This window comes from Manis pentadactyla, chromosome 2 (genome assembly GCF_030020395.1).
Source record: "Manis pentadactyla isolate mManPen7 chromosome 2, mManPen7.hap1, whole genome shotgun sequence".
Classification (NCBI taxonomy): domain Eukaryota; kingdom Metazoa; phylum Chordata; class Mammalia; order Pholidota; family Manidae; genus Manis; species Manis pentadactyla.
In genome coordinates, this window is record NC_080020.1 from 156,044,206 (window position 1) to 156,063,629 (window position 19,424).

General features: G+C 47.0%; 1 pseudogene; it reads right to left on the bottom strand.

The window, feature by feature from the left end:
* Window positions 1–342: 342 nt before the first annotated feature.
* Window positions 343–441, bottom strand: LOC118909540 (U6 spliceosomal RNA; annotated as a pseudogene).
* Window positions 442–19,424: the final 18,983 nt, after the last annotated feature.

Sequence of the window (19,424 nt, forward strand, 5' to 3'; positions counted from 1 at the left end):
TTGCATGGAATCTATAGATTGCTTTGGATAGTATTGACATTTTAACAATGTCAAGTCTCCCAATACATGAACATAGGATGTGTTTCCTCTTATACATGTCTTTAATTTCTTTCAGCAACGTTTTGTAATTTTCATTGTTTTAAGTTTTTCACCTCTTTGGTTAAATTCATTCCTAAGTATTTTATTTTTTTTTTATGGAAGTATAGTTGATATACAATATTATATTAGTTTCAAGTATACAACATAGTGGTTGACAGTTATCTATGTTATTAAATGCTCACCCCAACCAGTGTAGTTACTATCTGTCAACATAAAAATATATTCTTTATGCTGTACTTTCATAAAAATATGGAACACTTCACAAATTTGTGTGTCATATTTGCACAGGGGCCATGCTAATCTCTGTATTGTTCCAATTTTATGTGCTGCTGAAGTAAGCACCTAAGTATTTTATCCTGTTTCAAAAAAGTGAATGGAATTGTCTTTGTAACTTCCTTTTCAGATTGTTTATGGTTCATGTGTAGAAATGCAACTGATTTTTGTGTGCTGACTTTGTATCCTGCTATTTTTCTGAATTCATTTATTAGTTCTAAGAGTATTTTGGTGTAATCTTTGGGGTTTTCTACATAAAAAGTCATGTCTATAAAGATAATTTTATCTTTTTCCTTTCCAATTTGAATGTCTTTTATTTATGTTTCTTGCTCTGGCTAGAACTTCCAGCACAATGTTGGAATAGAAGTGGTGAAATGCTGTTCCTGATCTTAGAGGAACTATTTTCAGTATTTTTTCTTTGAGAATGATGTTTTCTGTGAGTTCTTCATATATGGCTTTTATTATGTTGAAGTTGTTTCCTTCTATTTCTATTTTTGAGTCTTTTTATCATGAAAGGGCATTATATTTTTGTCAAATGCTTTTTCTGCATCAATTGAGATGATCATGTGTTTTTTTTCCCCTTCATTCTGTTAATGTAGTGTATTACACTGATTGATTTTCATATGTTGAGCCATCCTTGCATTCTAGGAATAAATCCCACTTGGCCACAGTGTATAACCCTTTTAATATGCTGCTTAATTCTGTTTGCTATAGTTTAGTAGATAATTTATCAGTGTTCATAAAAGATATCAGTGTATAGTTTTCTGTAGTGTCTTTGGCAGTGATATCAACATGACGTTGGCCCTGTAGAATGAGTTTGGAAGTGTTCTCTCCTCTTAAACATTTTAGAAATTTGAGGATTGATATTAGTTCTTCTTTAAATGTTTGGTAAAATTCACCAGTAAAGCCATGAGGTATGGGAGTTTAATCTGTTGGGATATTTTTGATTAATGATTCAATCTCCTTACTAGTTATAGGTCTATTCAAATAGTCTAGCTCTTTGTGATTTAGTCTCTGTAGACTTTGTGTTTCTAGGAATTTGACCATTTCATCTTCTAGGTTATCTAATTTGTTGGTGTACAGTTGTTCATAATACTCTTCTAGTTTTTGAGTTGGTTAATGTCCCCCTTTATTTCTGATTTTAGGAATTTGAGTCTTTCTTTTTTTCTTAGTCCATCTAGCTAAAGGTTTGCTCATTTTGCTTACCTTTTTGAAGAATCAACTTTTGGTTTTCACTGATTTTCTCTATTGGTTTTCTATACTTTATTTCATTTATCTCTGCTCTAATCTTTATTATTTCTTTCTTTTTTCCAGCTTCTAGCTTAGTTTGCCTTTTGTATAGCTCATTAAGTTGTAAAGTAAGGTTGTTTGAGATCTTTCTTGTTTTGTAATGTTTTCATAGCTATAAATTTCCTTTTTAGCACCACATTAGCTGCACCCCATTATTTTTGGCATGTTTTGTCATTCAGTTTTCACTCATCTGTAAGTATGTCTAATTTCCTTTGTGATTTCTTCTTTGACCTATTGCTTGTTAAGAAGTGTGTTTAATTTTCACAATTTTGTGAATTTCGCACTTTTCCTTTTGTTGTTAATTTTAACTTCATCCTGGTGTGGCCAGAGAAGATACTTTACATAATATCTATCTTTTTAAAGCTATTGAGACTTAATTTGTGGCCTAACACACAGTCTATCCTAGAAAATGTCCCATGTACACTTGAGAAGAACATGTATGTTGTTAATGGGTGGAATGTTCTCTAAGTATGTGTTAGTTCTAGCTGGTTTCATTTAAGTCTTCTGTTTCTTTACTTATCTTCTGTATGGCTGTTCTGCCCATTATTGTGAGTGGGATATGAAAGACTTCCCATGGAAGTAGCAAGCCTTAATAGATTCCAGAGTTCCACAATAGTTACATCAGACAAATTCTGCCAGTGTCACTGTTGTCCAGGTGGGGAGACAGCTTCCTGATGCTTCCTACTCCACCCTCTTCTCAGAATCCTCACACCACCACTGTACGTTTTAAGTGGAAACTTTGACATGATTGCAAATGGAAGCATAGCATTATTTACCATACATGGAAAGGAGCTCTGAAAATAAGTACCATGAAACTAAACAGCAGGATTACATTCCAGAAGATTCTGTGGCCAACCCAGGGTCTCCAGTGGGGCTTAAGAAAATGTGAAGATGTGGACCCAGATAGAGCATGAGAAGGATGAGGATCTTCTGGCTCTCAGGGTGCAGCCTCCTCTGCAAATCCCTGTGGAGTGGGGTGAACTGACTCTGCCTCTCCCAGTGCAGGGATCCTGTCACTCCACATCCCCGACACATAGAGTTGTCAGGTTCTTACCATTTTGCCATTCTGAGGCATATAAGATGGTATTTGTAGGTGTTCTTTATATTTTCAAATACTAGTTTGTTTTATCTTCTGTAAATGCCTTTTCCTGTCTGTGACTTACCATTTAATGAGCAGAAGGGTTTTTGTTTGTTTGTTTTTAATGAAGGAGAGTCTATGAAGCTTCTTCCTTGTGGTTTGTTTTCTCTGTCTTAAGAAATTCTTTCTTATCCCAAGGTCATGGTTTTCTTTTCTCATTTAGGACTGTAATCCACAGAGAACTGACATTTGGTGAAGGCAGAGATCCAATTTCATTTTTCATACAGTGGATCAGCTGTCCCAGCAGCATTCACTAAATTGACCAGACCTTCCCCGCGGCTCTCGGCCCTGCTCTTTGATGCCCAGGGTGACTCGGGCATGTGCACAAGAACCTGATCGTAGTAGTTGCCTCCTGGGACGTCAGCTTGGTGGTTGGGGGAGAGGGGTGGAAAGAAAAACTTTTTTTTTCCCATATACCCTTTTATACCTTTGAGTTTTATTTGAGGGAATCAATAAAATAAAAGGTGATTTATAGAAAAATTAAAAAGGTAATACTTTTCTTAACATATTTTGATGCCACTTACAACCTGAACTCACCTAGCTTGGGGATTCTGATCTCTCTGAGTGAGTGAAGATGCGGTAAGGATTGTATTTACACCAATGAATGAAGAGTTTGGCTCAAGTACAGGGAGTGTTGGGGTGGGAGGCCCTGGGAACTGTGAGGCTACTCCTGGCAGGCCAACAACTGACTTAGCAAATGCCTCCCTGAATCTTTCTTGGTTGTTATTCTTAAGAGGAAGGACAGTTACCTCCCTGCACTTTCTGATTAACTTGTAGACACCCTGAAGAACAGCTTCTGGGGGACCTTCTATGCAGTGCTAAATTTGGTACCCATAAATAATAAGTTCAGTATTTCCCTAAGAAAGCTGTCTGGCAAGGACTGTTTAGCTAAGGCATCTGCTGCTGGTCCTGCAAACACCCATGTGGTTACAGTTCATACAATTTTGAGAAAGGTCACCACGTCACAGTGTCACCCTGAGTTTCTCCTGGGTTTTCACTGTTACTACCTTCACATTAATGAACATAGCCTTGGAGTAATTTACTGATTTCTTTTGTTGAGTGCTTTGTTCCTGCATCAACGTCTCATTTCCACTTTGTTAGGGGCTTTGTAGACACCAAATTCTTCTGGCACTGGAAAGCAGGAACAAGTCTGATGGCTGGCCACCGAAAATCTTGCAACCCTTGGCTCAAAAGTCCTCAAGCAGGGGCCAGAAGGGAAGCCCTATTCTGGCCAGGGCATCCAGCAGAGAAAAATGGTATATTGGGTTTGTTTTTACCAGCCGTGGCCTGACTGACAGAGCCAATAGCATGAAGAAGAGAACCCAACTCTTGAAGAACAGAGTAGAGCCTGTGGCTCTAGGCAGCACAGGGGTGGGATGGGACCAATGAGTAAAAGGATGGTGGGAAAGCAGGGCATGTGGAACCTTAAAGCAGAAGTGAGAGTGAAGCTAGAGGGCCTCTGCCCTGCTAGAGCTCAGGGCCAGTGGACACCCACCAGGCAGCTTCATTTCCTTCTCATCAGCTTTGTACCAAAGCCCACGGAGCCACCGAGCTTGCACCGATCTAGCTATTCTCTGTCTCCCCCAGCACCCTGGTCTAAGCCTGAGGCCCTGCTCTCATGACCAGTGGGCAGCCTCCTTGCTGGTCAAGAGGAACTTGCTCAGGGCACAGCAGGCCTGTGCTCACAGGCTCGCACTGCATCTCCTCCACAGCGCTGGCTCGCCCCTGCCCACCCCATCCTCATCTCAGCTGTTGGGAGTTCAGGGTCTCACCGGCCCTCCTCGCCCCTCCTCCAACAGGATTCATGTTCCCAGGCAGGGCTTTTGTGCTCTTTCTACCCAGAGGAAGCAGTCACCCAGCTCTTCTGGGAGACCCTCCCTGATGAGCCCACCCCAGGAGCCCCTTCCTCCCCACATCACTTATGTCCCCCAGATCATTACTCATGACACTTTCTTCAGTGGAAAATTGTCCAATATTTCCTTGTTTAGCGAGTGCTTGCCCTCTAGAATGCCTATCTTGTTCTCTAAGGCTGGAATAATGCTGGCACAGAGAAGGTCCTCCGTAAACAGCTGTCAAGTGAGCAAATGAATCTCATAAAGTCATACTCTGAGAGCCTTTGAGAAACGGGAAGCTAGCCTAATTCATAAAGTGTTGCTGGTCCTTTGTGTTTACACGTATGAGAACTAATCTGCAGCTGGCCCTTGATGCTGAGCTCTCGGAGTGAGCACAGCAGAGGGGTGCTGGGATGGAGACTGCCAGCTCAGTGAGCAGGGCCAGGTAGCACCACGCTCTGAACTAAGGTCTGCTTCATGATCCATGCTGCTTTCATGAGGCTGAACCACTTTCCTAAATCTCTGATCAGCAGCCTCATTTTCCCTCATCGATGCACTTCTCCTCTGCCCCAGACATCAGTCAGAGGTCCCTCAATGTGTGCGCAGTCAGCTCTAGACCCGGTGTGTGATGTGACACTCATAGGCCCTTTGCACAGTGACCAGAACCTTCCCTGCCCTTCTCTGCAGCTATGTACTGCCTTCACTTGGTGCATGTCGACTCCAGGGACCAGCTGTGGGCCTCCAGCTCTCCTTCTCGCACCCCTAGGGCAGCTCCTTCCTGGGCCCCTTGTGGCACTTTACTCATCCAGCATTTCTCCTCTAGTAATTATTTATTTATTATCCAGTGGAGCAGGCATACAGATTCACAGATTGCTCATCTGGGTAAACAGGGTCACAGGCACAGGATCTATGACAACCTCACTTTACAGGAAAGCCCAGTACATGGTCAGCAATTTTTGCCCTAATGGTATAGAGCATGGAGATAAAAAGGGTAGATTCTTGCATCAGAAGCCCATGGGCAACTTCTGGACAGCAGAGGTGGTCCAGAGACCCCTGGAGCCAGAACGGGGTTGCCAAAACCTCTGTATGAAGGAGCTGGGCAAAGCCCTACCAGGAGTACTGGCCGATTCTCATTTGGATAGCTTTTAGAGGACCCCCCTGATAAAGGGCTGATTTGTAAGTGGCAGCATCAGGGAGCCTAAGTGGATTTGTAACTGAGGAATATGGTCCCTCCAGAATGCAAGGACTCAAAGATGTTGGCCTCGTAAGTCTTTAATAAAGGCATTATGCCAATTCCTTGGAGAAGTGTGTCATCAGTGTGATGTCATAGCTGTGCTCCTGGACAAAGGCAGACAGAGTTAAGACCTTGCCTGCAAAGACTCTAAGGGAAGAGCTGTTGAGTACCCCATGTGAAACCCAGAAAAGGCATATTTTGTCCCTTCAGAGTGTTTGAAAATGTAAATTTATTATTATTCAGGTATGGTGAGGCCAACAGATCAGCTTCTAGACTGCCATTGAAAAGACAGTTTGCTACTCTGTCCCCAAGAGGAGGGGGCACGCCACACAGGGAAGCCCTGGGGTCCGTGAGGAGGCAGTCGGAGCTGGGGAGGGAGGCCTTGACTTTCTCAGGAAGGAATGGGCAGGGTCGGATAAGCAGGCTTAGGATTGGCTGCTTGGAATTATTTCAGTGAACTCTGGGTATAAGGGCTGGGCCTGCTGTTTGATACCTGGCCCTGGGATGATCAGAGCAGAGGAATATTGGCTAAAGAGCCAATACTGATAAGAGCCAGACAGAGGGTATAGATGGGGGAACAGGCTTTGGGTTGATTGCCCATCTGTTACTTCTAAGAATTGGCTGACTCTGGGAGGCAGTCTCTCCTTGTCAGCAAGACCTCAGATGTCAGTGTCAAGAATACTGGAAAATAAGAAAACAGTCATTACACAGAGGTGAAGGCAAATTGCAACTGAGAAATAGGCCCTAAGAACATATTATCCTTATCTATAATAGCTAAGTATTTATTGGTTGCTGATTGGATGGAGTTAGAGATTTCAGTCATGGGTACTGTGTATGGGGGTCTTAACAGATGGAGCCACAGCACTAAGGTTGCAATAATTCACCATGAGGTGCCATATATATTTCACAAGCTTAAGAGCAGGCAAATCGGACTGTCAAATGGAGAGGCGGCAGGGATAAGCACCATTCATCAATCAGATCTATGTCATTAGCTTTAATCCTTGAAAGCCTGGTTTGAACCTACATAGGGCCGTATTAACTATTATAACTGGGGGCTCATGGGGTCCCATTTTGTCAAACCAGTTTGTAAGTGCCAAAGACTTCACTGAATGCTTACTTACCTCACTGTGTGAGAGCGTCTATGGGATATATCAGGACAATGGGCAGTGTGACTATGGGAAATTTAGCCAAGGCTACAATGAGGCACACCTGTTTTTTTCTCTCTTATATTTACCTTCTCTTTTGCAATTACAGGTAACATCATGTTTAATTTCAGTGGGGTCCTCAGGTATAACTATAATTTGAGCCCCAGTATTAAGTCCAAGAAACTTTTTCAATGGGCATTTAAACAAACGTTGGAGCTAATTTAGGCAAAAAAGCCAAGCAGCACTCTTATTTTTTATTGTGGTTACATAATTTCTTAAAGTTTAGATTTTTTAATTGAGTCAGTTATGGACCCTTGTTTCAATTTGATTATACATATGTATGTATAATTTTATATGTATATATACTATATATATATAATTTTGTTTCGTTTTGTTTAAACTTCTTCCCTGTGTATCCAGGTTTCTTCTGCCATTCCTCTTCCTCTTTCTCTCCCTCCCTCCCTCTCTTTCTTTCCTTCCTGGCTGGGGGGCTTCCAGCAGCCCAAAGGCATGGTTTTTAGTTTTCGTCTCTGATAATAGATATGGCCTTCTAGGAGGTTCCAGGAAAACTGTGGTTAGGGGACCCCGGGGGGGACTCCCCCCCAGGTATTTGGGCTTGCACTTCAGAGGATAACAGCATCTCTGAGGTATCACTTTCTCTGCGTATCAACATGGAGGCACTTACCCAGGCCCCAGCACAGGCCTAGGCCTTTCATTACCTAAGCCATAGGGTAGCTTGGGCAAGTGTGGGGGTGGGTGTAACTCACCAAACCCCTGAGGGCCTGGGTGCAGGAGGGGGGCAGCTGACAGCAGTGAGATATGCAGCAGCAAGAAGATGGTAGGCAGGGCCCCCACCTGCACACGGCAGTGAGACCCGGGGTGTTCCCCACCACAGGGCCATCCCACCAGCACCTTCTTCACAGGGCTCAGCTGCACCACATGGGCAAACCAGGCCTCTGCCCCAAATACTAATAAAGAAAAATGACACCAAAGAAGTGATGAGCCCTTGGTCTGGACCTTGGATAAACCCTGGATGTTCCGGAAAAACATCGAACACCCAGCCTGGAAAAGTCTCACACAAGGACCTATTACTCATGTTGCCCTAACGTGGGCCCGCCTGAGCTAGAACGCAGTCCCCAGGGTTTGGCCAATTAGCACCGCTCATTTGGAATGTTCCCACACCGAGGAAACTTGGGGCAGGACAGAGCGGCAGCCACAGCAGCGGGCGACGAGGCTAAGGCGCAAGCGCCCATTCTGTCCAAAGCCCCTCCCCCTCGTCTGGAGCCAATTAATAAGCCAAGAGCAGTCTCCCCATGAAACCATCCACGAGCCACGCCATCCTGCTCAGGGCACCAATTGTTTCATAAGATGTAAAGATTCCTTTGATGTTGGTCACAACACAAAGGCCCTCAGAGAGATGAAAAGCGACTCTTTGTGAATTTCAGCTCCAAACCAGAGTAATCTGCCAGGCAGGGCACCACTGGGGCTTATGCCCAGGACAGGGTGACTGACAGGCAGCCAGAGTTGTAGGGAGCAGCTTGTGTGTGGCAAGTGGGGTGGGTTCCTAGGTTTCTTGGACTCCCTATGCATTGGTTAATTTGAATAATTTTTCGAGCTCTCAGAAGGACAGCTTAGAGGACAGGTCAGGGCTGCCGTGGTCGTCTGGTGCCCTGTCCCACAGAATCAGGCTGGTCCGTAGTGTCTGGAGTGTGCGAGCCACATAAGGCAAGTGGTTGGGGTGTGGACTTAATCAGCTGCCCAAGAAGGACCACTGACAAGCCTCTGGTCAGGGCTTCAAAACTGGGTGAAGACTGTATCTTAAAAACAAAAAACAAAAAACTATATTGCAACTGGCACAGGTGCTGGGGCCTCTTCCAGGGCTGAGGGAGGATTCAGTCAGCGTCCCTGGACCTGCTCACTCCCACACACCAGATGGGAAGCTCTGGCCAAGGTCAAGCATAGTAAAGCGATTCCCAGTTATTAGTTCAGGCCTGGGCAGGCACCACAGCCCTAGCACATTGTAAAACTCATTCCTTAGTCTTCATTCATACATTTATTCATCTCGTTGGTGCTGAAACCTGATACTCAGGGATAAGCAGGAACTGTGTCTGGGACCCTTGATGGGAGGGTGACTTGGACAGGGGGCCCTATCCATGGTGTTAAGTGGGGAAGGGAGTGTGCAGGTAAGGCCACTGAAGTCCCTCCCGGTTTCAGCAGATGTCAAGGTGACACGTGATATTAGGTTTTAGTTTTAGGCCTTACACCGCATAGGGGAGCTCCTGCAACATGGCTTTTTAATGTCCTTGGGCATGATATGATACTTGGAGCTGTGGCAGCCTCTCTGAGATTATGAGGGAAAAGCCATGGAAATAACAAGAGAGGCTGACCAAGGACCTGACTATGGGTGAGCTACAGGGTTATGGTGAATAGTTCACCAACCCTGAGGTGCCGTGCCTCCAGTCTTTTCATTATGTGAGATACGGCATTACCTTCCTTATGCTTTAAGCTGCTGTGGGCTGGGGAGCTGTTCCTTGCACTCAGATGCAGCATTCATACTGTGTGAGTCAGTGCATTTCAGGGGCCCAGCTCTACACCGCCAAGGAATGTAGGTCTGCTGTGGCTTCCTCTGTCTCTGAGTGTGTCTGATATGCCATTTATATGGAAAGTCTAACGAGCTGTGGTGCCTCCCTGGAGGGCTCTGGGAAGGGGCAGGAGGATGCCCTGGAGAGCCCTTGGGAAGGAGGCCCCCCTCTGGCAGGACTTGGAGGTCAGCAGGGCTAAGGTGAGTCATGGGCCAGTCTGACAGCTGGGGAGGTCAGAGTCAGTGATCCCCTCCAAACCAGACAAAAGGAAGCTGTAGAAGCTGTTGGTGTCACCAATGACCCGAAGACCTGAGGAGGTCTAAAGAGCTGGCCGCTGGGAGGCTAAGGTGTTGGGACCAGTGATCTAAGTCCTGGGCTGCAGGCGGCCCGGCACAAGCAGGCAGGGGAGTGTTTGTAAGTGGGAAGGCCCTGGCGGCCTGTGCCAGGGCCTGAGAAAACTCTCCTGGGGGCTGATTGGTGTTGGGGGCTCCTGTTTGTAGTCCATGACTTCTGGGCAAGGTTGTTGGTACAAGAAGCTGTGTTGCTGGGTTTTCTGTTGGTGGCTAATGCTATCTCTACCTCCGCTTCTGAGAATTACAGGGCAGAAGTAGTCATCTATTGAGCATGTATTCAGTGCCAAGGGCTTTGTACTCTTATAAACAGAGAAAGTGATGCTCAAAGAGGCCAGGGACGTCCCTAACCCCCACATCAAGGGAGAGTGGTGCCTGAGTGAAACCCATGTCTGACCTGGAACATGGAGCCTGCTCTGCCCCAGCCACCATCCTGGGGTGCCCAAAGCCCTGGGCAGTTGCCACTGTGGCCAGTGTGTTGATATGGACAGGCTGAGCCATGACCTGGCCCCTGAACCTCAGTCTCCTCATCTGTAAAGTGGGGCTGGTGCAGCTGTGAGAGAGCAGCCCTTGACAACCTCCCTCATGTGGACTGCCTCATTTAGAATTAACCTCCACCCATCAGGAGAAAAAGACGAGACAGAGCTGATGGGGGCATTGTGGAGCTGGGTCCTGGGCGCTCAAGCATATCACAGGCTACCCCGTCATCTTGTCTCAGCCATGCACAAAGTCTGCCGCCTGCATGGCCCCTGGTGTGCTGGGAGCTGAGGTACACAGGCGGCTGTGTACACATGGGGGTGGGGCTGACAACAGGCTGCAGGGTTTATGGCCTGGTGAGAGACCCTGGAATGTGTCTGGATTTCTATCACTCTCCAGCCACAACTGGACTGGACACTGCCAGCTTGTGCTGGGCTGGGCCACTGGTCACTAGGAGCCTCTAATCTTCTGTCAGCAGTGGACTGGGAAGCCTGGAGCCCAGGGAGCCCACAGCTGGACTGACTGGCTGCTGGGGTCCCCACCCCTGCAGCTCTGTGGGCCCCAGCAGCATTGGATAAAGTGCTCATAGAAGACCTGTCCTAATTCCTGGCCTCCTGGAGTGGACAGCGTGGTGGTTGTGGGGCAGGGAGAGAGGAGACCTAAGGAGTGGGCCCTGGGAGGCCTGCTGGGTCACATAGCATGACTTCAGGTCCATTTCTGTTCCCTGGAAGCTGTAGCATATTATTTCACTGTGATAAGCCTGAGCTCCCCTCACTGGTGAAGCAGGCACATGAATGGTGGCCCCCCTTGGTGTTGCTGAGGGATTAAACAAATCTTTCCTGTCTCCAGCCCATCCCATCTGAGCAGTTAATAAAAGATAGCCTCGAGCACCAGTTATGATCCAGAACACCTTCCAATCTCTCCCCTGCTCTGCGTAATCCACCCAGCCATCATTCCTCCCCTGGGCCTGCCCCATGCCCTGGCCCAGGATGGCCCCTTCCTCTCCGACCCCCAGATCCTGCTCTTCCTGCAGGCTCCTCCAAGAGCCTTCCAGCCTGCAGGAGCTTCAGCCACAGATTGGAGACACTCAATTGAGACACTGCTTTGCTTGCAGTGGGATCCAAATGCAGCAGTATGGTGGAAGAGGACAGCTCCTGACTGAAGCAAGGCCACATGGAGCACCCAGCTCATGGTCTAGGCAGGCTTCTGGACATACTTCTGCTTCTCCTCCAAGGGCCCTTGCTCAGAATGACCTCACACCCTGCCATGCACCCTCACCCCTTGCTCACCCTCCACGAAGACTTCAGCTACTATGGTGCTATGGACTGAATGTGTTCCCCCAAATGCATATGTTGGAGCCCTACACCCCACTGTGATACTATTAGGAGGTGGGCCTTTGGAGGTAATTAGGTGAAGGTGAGATCATAAGGTTGGGGTCCTGCAATGGGACTAATGCCTTTTTAAGAAGAAAAGAGTGGCCAGGGCTCCCTCTCTCTGCCAATGAGGACAGAGAGAGAAGGCAGCCTCCTGCAAGCTGAGACGAGAGCCCTCACCAAGTCAGCCCCTGGAACTGTGAGAAACCGTCTTCTGTTTTAGCCACTCAGCCTAGGGGAATTTGCTGGAGCAGCCTGAGCTGACTAATGCACAAGAGAAGGACCTCACCCTTTGCTGTAAAACAACACTGAGTGCTACCATGTGGTCTGTGCAGCAGCCACTGTGCTAAAGCTTGCTGTAGATTAGCCCACATCAGCTCTGTCAGGGAAGTATTGCTGGACCACCCATTACACAGATCAGGACACGGAGGCACAAGAAGATGAGATAACCTGCCTGAACTTTCACAGCAAGAAAGTGGCAGAGGTGGGATCATAACTAGATGTACAGCTTCAGGGCAATGCCTCCCCTGCTTCTGGTCTAAGCCATCAAACCACACAAATAACTGAAGAGTAGATTTATTAAATAATGGGATACACAATGCATTTTGAAATGATTGCTGTGGTAATGTAAATTTAGAGCAATAGGTAAAAATTGTGACAGCTAAGAAGAAATCAAGTGTTATCTTGACTAGACGTTCCCTGTTTTAATCATGGCTTTGAGGTCCCTCTGGCTCCCTCCAACCAGCTCCCAACAGGAAGCTTCCCCTGTGGCATCTTTCACTGTCTTAGAGAGACATTTGTGGTACAAGAAGTTAGCCAGAGGTTGCTCTGCATTACGGTTTTAACATTTCATTCGTTAAATTCACAAAAAACAAGTTTTTACTTAAGCATTTAATTTTAGCCAACACATTTTTAAATTTTATGTATTTTATCTTACATATTTAGCAATGCTTTTAAGAACACCTTTATATCTTGATAATTAAAGTCTTAAGCTTTTAAAATTGCATTTATATAGTTTTTATTTTCCTTGTATTTCAATTATTTGGTTTATACAAAACCTTCCTGAATATTTAAATAATTCATGACTAATAGACTAAACTTAGAAATATTGTGTTTTAAGTCCTCTCAAGTTCTTTCAAATATTCTAATCCTGTTGCTAAAGTTAGGATGTTTTAACTTAAAATTGCAAACCTCATCTGATGACACATTTAAAATTAATCAAAAGGTGGCCTCTCCCCCTACGAGGCCAAATTCGTTTGAACTTGACAAGATGCCTAGAACCTAAAATGTGTACCAATTTACAAAGTCATTTTTATGAGTTCAATTCACAAACAATTCTGTACTTCATTCTAACCTTCCTGGGCTGTGGTCACAGGCAGGGAGGACCCAGGCCTGCCCAGCAGAGGGGAGGCTGGAAGTGAAGGCACTGGTGGCAGATGGCAGGCTGGCGGGGAGGCCGCAGTCCCCATTGGGCCTGGCCTGCGGGAGGAGCAAGGCCGCGGCCAGAGCTTATCCTGCCCTGCAGGCGGCCCCCCCTCTCAAGGGCCACATTTCGAGGCAGCTGTGATGGGAACAGGGGCTTTAAAAGCCCTAAGCCAGAGGGGATTTCACCACACCTGCCTTGCAGGTATGGGCCTGGGACGGGCCATGTGGAAAACCACACCGTGAGCCCGCAGTAATGGGGAAGATGCTCTGATCTGCTACATGGAAAGGCGTGTGTGTAGGATGGGTCCAGCTAGCTTCACAGGTGTGCGGCAGATGTTAACATCCGGTCAGCGGGGGCTTTGACAGTGGACGCTGCGTTTCACTGGACCCTGACCCTGATAGCATAGAACCAGGAGAGGCCAGTGCAGACTATTAGAAGTGAGGCCTGGTTCTCAACTTGAGCAGTGAGGACAGGAAGGGAGAAGCGCAGGTGCGTAGCTGTACAAAAGGGAAATGTTACAGCACAGAGACCAGATGCCTGCTCAGAGAGGAGCCATCTTTAAGTGCATGAGTGTACATGTATTACAGCCTTGCCCTGGCAAGCTGTGAAACCCAGCAAGGGCCTCTCAGGCCACCCCTGCAGCGCTGTCTTAAGGAAAGTTGTGGACTGAGAAGGGAGGCTCTTGTGGGAAGCCCCTGGCACGCTGTGCCCTCTTTCCTCACCACTGTCATCTCCTTCCCTGCCAAATAAACCTCTTCCCTCAGGGACCTTTGGGATTCCATTCTTGTCTGGTAGAAACCACCTGCAGAACTTCCACCGAGGTGGGGGTGAAAATCGGTTACAAGACTCCTACCTAAAGGCTACTCACATCACAGGGTAAAACGCTGAGAGCTGTGCGGAAAGAAGAGCTTTCTGGGAACCAGGGGCTGACCCCCAAGGGGAGGGAGAAGGGTACAATCTGCTTGGTCTCCAGTCAGGAGCTTTAAGGAGCTTAACCTGTGCCCCCACAGTTTGAGGGACATAGGGGTGGGTGTCAGATCCAAACCTGACAAATCCAGAGAACGGACTGGTGGCCTGCTCTCAGGTTGAGCCCGAGTGGGTCACAGTGAAGGATACCAAAAAGTGCCTGGACCAGACAGGGGCAGACAGCCGGGCAGGGGGCCCCAGGGGGCTTACCTCCTGTGGGAGGAAGACCGCACTGGGGGCCTGGGCATGGGGTTGGCTGCCCAGGGGCTCCTTAGTACGCAGCCACGGAGGACAGAGCCACACCCTCCCTCTTTTGGGGTCTGCAGGCCAGAGGCGTTTAGCCAAGCACCTGAAGGGCAGGGAGTGGGAGTGGGGGATCGCCAGTGAAGTCATGGAACCACCTGCCTGGGCAACTGGCAGCTTCCCACCTCTGCCAGTGCCAGATCATGCCACAGGAGCCATCTCGTAGAGCCCTTCCCACTGCCGTGCCCTCCTTGTTCCCATTCAGAAACTGGGCTGGCCAGCAGGGGCTTGGAGTGGAAAAGCCCCCCTCACCCCCTCCCAGGCTGGAGCAGATGGAGGGCAAGGCGGGGGCGTGAGAAGGGCCTGAATTTTGGACCTAGTCTTTACCACCTAAGGATGCCCTGACAGCCCACGTTTTCATCCAGGGAAAGAACTAGCCTCCAAGAGGGAATTAAAGGGGCAGGAAGTGAAAATGCAGCCCCTTGTTGATCACTTTGTGCAAATCCTGGAGGAACATCACTGTCTGTTGGGAGAACTGGCTTGGGAGGAAAAGTAGAAGCAACTTTCTTCTTCCTCCCCCTGCCCCTTCAAATGCCAGCAGCCCACCCTCCCCACTCCTGAAGGAAATCTCAGTTTCTCCCTGCCAGCTGTGCTGTGCAACAGAAAGACGTGAGCCACAACTCCTGCACAGCTGCGTAAACGCTCCAGCAGCCACAGTAGAAAAGGAAATTGGACAGGTGGAATTAAGTTAAATAATGTCTTCTATTTGACCCCATATATGTAAAACATTATCACTTAAACATGTAACTCAATATAAAAATTGAGACTTTTTTACATTTCCCCCCCATTCTGAGTCTTTGAAATGCAGTGTGTTTTATAGTCACAGCACACCTGTATTCAGACCAGCCTCATTTCAAGTGCTCCATAGCCACATGTGGCTCTCAGATGTCAAGGAATGGTTTTGTTTTCAGGTATTAACATACCCAGTCCAATTGGGAACCAAAGCTGTAATCCTTTATCCAATTAAAAGTGTGCCCATCTCTAGCCCAGGCAGGAATTGGGCTTGGAAACCTGTAGTGGACAGGCAGCTGGAGGCGCGGTGGGGGATGGCGCTGGGGTGGGGGGTGCTCTTTGCTTTTTTCTCACTCTACCTTTTCTGCCACCTGATAGCTGTCCTTACTGCCCTACCTCTACCCCTCTTCATTTGCTCCGGATGAGGCATGGAGGCAATCGGAGGAAAAGGCCACCAGGCTCTTTCTGCCCTGCGCACGCCCTGGGCGGCCATTCCGAGAACCATCTGAGAACACCCAGGCTGTTAGGGTGCATGTGCACAGCTGTGCAAGAAGGAAAACATTGAAGAGCAGAGGCCAGACACCTTTTCAGAGCAGCACCAGTGAGCGCAGCAGTGTGACACCCACAGGTCGCACCCTGAGCAGCCATTCTCTCCTGGTGTGCTTTTGGGCTGGGGAGCACCACCCGCGGTTCCTTGATGGGGTTCTCCTTGGCTGCCTGTCCCCCAGCCCTGGATTTCCCGAGGGAAGCTTACCTAGCCTCTCCGCCGCCTCCCTGGCTCCCTGGAGACTGCACTCCTGCGCCCCCCTGCAGCCTGTGGAGGCAGTGCACACCTTCCCTCACTCTCCTCTCCCTCTGCTCTGAGCTCGAGCCCAGCTCTTTTGCCCTTAGATTTTCTATGCACAAATCTGGTGCTGCACCCAGGTGCCCACCTCCCCACACGCCAGGGACCTGGCCAAGTTCTCTGGTAGCTCTCCTGATCCTCCCTTTATTTGGTTTGGGGGACCCTCCTTCCCGTCTATCATCGAAGAAGGTAATAGAGTTGCCACTGAGGCAGAACACCCTTTTGGTCAGTGTGTGGCTGGACTTACTGTCATGGGGATTCCTGGCAGCTACTGCTCTCCATTGTCACCCTGCCACACTTACAAATAGAGTCAGGAAGGTCACACCCGTATCAAAATATTAACATTGGCTGCCGCAAAGTAAGAGCAATTCCAAATGATTTTTGTTTTCCCTTTTTACAATTTGGAATTTTCTAGAATATTTTTTAAATGGCTAAAATTTATTATTTCTATAATGAGATTTTTTTTAGACAACCAATGACTCCTGGGAGTCAAGATGAATATTCTAGAGAAAATACACACGAAAAGTAAAGGAAAGAGCAGGTGCTTGTGTGTGGTGTGTGCACACGTGTGAACAAGATGCCATGTGCTTGGAGAGACATAGTTCTCCAAATCGGTCCTGCCCTTCTCTATTCTGCTCTACGTCACCCACAGTGCCTCACTGCTAATGTTTGGGTATTTTGGCCAGGGGGAGGCTCTGCAGGACTTTGGAAGGGGGGTGGAAGGAAGAAGCCATTGTTCTTTCCCTCCATGGGGCCAGGAGGTGTTGCTCTGGTGGTTCTAAATGTGGCTGCGGGTGGCCTGGCTGCAGCCCGATCAACAGGATCCCTCCTGGGCTCTGGTGTCCCCACCTGCCCTTGGGACTGGACCTTCCCCCTGCAGTTATTAATCTCTGGGTAATCTCTCATTCCCCTTTCACTCCTTCAAACCATCTGTGACCAGTTCCCTGAGTTAAATCCCCTCTCTGGGAAATACCTACCACATACTGTTTCTGAAACTGGTCAGCTAACCAAGCCTTCTCCCAGCATCAGCCTGGGGAGCTGTGTGGGCTGAGCGTTGCCTCCTTTCCCCATTGTGCGGCTCCACTGGCTCTGCCACTGGCCAGGCTCTCTGCCTCCCATAGGCAGCAGGGGTGTGGTCATAACTCAGAGCATCTGGCCCAGGGCTAGCCTGGCCCCCGGGCCTGCAGTAGCAAGTGACACCCCCAGGCAGGGACTCCTGTTCTCTAGTATCGAACATCCTATGCCTGGCCTGAGACCCCAACCCCTCCAGGGACAGGGCAGGCCCCTGGAAGCCTGTCTGTTCTGTACACCCTACAAGCCTCTCACCTGTGGCCTCAGGCCACACCCACACCACAGGTATGACTCCAGACTGTCTACACTGAAGGACACCTTTGGGACATGTAAACCTTTACTTTCTAGATAAGGAAACAAAAGTGAAATGAAAGCAGGGAGAAGTGACCTGTCCAGGGTCTCACCTTGATTTGATGGGACAACTAGGGCCAGATCTCAGCCCTTCTGCCCCCTGATCCAAGGAATGTAAAAAAAAAAATAAAATTTGTTAGTTTAGATCGCTATTTTTACTTTAGATTACCACGCCATTGTAAGAGAGAATACAGGAAGAGCCTGCATTCCCTTTGTCCAGTTTTCCTCAATAAGAACATCTTGCAAATCCTAGGAGAATGTCACACCCAGTATACTGACATGGATACAGTCCACTGACCTTTGTCAGATTTCCCTGGTTCCACTTGTACTTTGCGTGTGTGTGTGTGTGTGTGCATGTACTGAGTTCTATACAATTTTATCACACATGCAAATCTGTGGATCCACCACCACTATCAAGATATGCAATATTTCCATCCACACAGCAACCCTCGTGTCCTTTTATAATCACACTCACATAACCCCCTTAACTCTTGTCCCACCAATCTGTTCTCTACTTCCATAACTTTGTCATTTCAAGAATATTGTATCAATGGAATCATACAGTATGCAACATTTTGGGGACTGGCTTTTTAAAAAACTCAACATAATTCTCTATAGATGTATCCAAGTCATTGTGTATATCAGTCATTCATCCCTTTTAATTACTGAGTAGTACTCCATGCTATGGATGCACCACAGTTTAAGCAGTCAACTGCGGAATGTTTCCAGACTGGGGCTATTACACATCAGTTGTGAACATTCACATATGGGATTTTTGTGAATGCAAGTTTTTATTTCTCTGGGGTAAGTGCCCATGAATGCAATTACTGGATTGTATGGTAACTGCATGTTTAATTTTAAAGAGTGCTTTACCATCTCACATACATTCCCATCAGCTATGTATAAGTAATCCAGTTTTTCAGCATGTTTGCTAGCTTTTGGTGCTGTCACTATTTAAAATTTTAGCCATTACGCTAGGTGTATGAGTTAATTTGCATTTCCCTATTGGCGAATGAAGTTAAACGACTTTACATGTGCTCATTGGCCACTTGTATATCTTATTCTTTCATTCAAATCCTTTGCCCACTTTTAATGAGATTATGCCTTTTCATTATTGAGCTGTAACAACTCTTTATATATTCTAGATAGAAGTCCCTTATCAGATAGATAACTTACACATATCTTCCCTCATTCTGTGAGCTGTCATTTCACTTTTTCAATAGTGTCCTTTGAAGCATAAACATTTTAGATTTTTATCAAGTCCCATTTCTTTACTCTTTTTTTAATTCTATGTGTGTTTTTGGTGTCATATTTAAGAAACCATTGCCTAATCCAAGGTCACAAATATGTACTTCTATGTTATCTTATAAGACTTCAGTAGTTTTATCTATCACATTTAAGTCTTTGGTCTATTTTGAGCTAATTATTGTATATGATGTGAGGTAAGGGTCCAACTTCATTCATTTGCATGTGGATATCCAGTTATTCCAGCACCATTGGCTGAAAAGACAGTTTCTCCCCATCAAGTTGTCCTGGCACTCATATAAAAAAATCAATTGAAAACAAAAAAGCAAATAACCCTATTAAAAAATGGGCAGAGCTGCACAAACACTTCTCCAAAGAAGAAATTCAGATGGCCAACAGGCACATGAAAAGATGCTCCATATCGCTAATCATCAGAGAAATGCAAATTAAAACCACAAGATATCACCTCTCACCAGTTAGGATGGCCAACATCCAAAAGACAAACAACAACAAATGCTGGCAAGGATGTGGAGAAAGGGGAACCCTCCTACACTGCTGGTGGGAATGTAAAGTAGTTCAACCATTGTGGAAAGCAATATGGAGATTCCTCAAAAAAGTCAAAACAGAAATACCATTTGACCCAGGAATTCACTACTGGCAATTTACCCTAAGAATGCAGGGGCCCAATTTGAA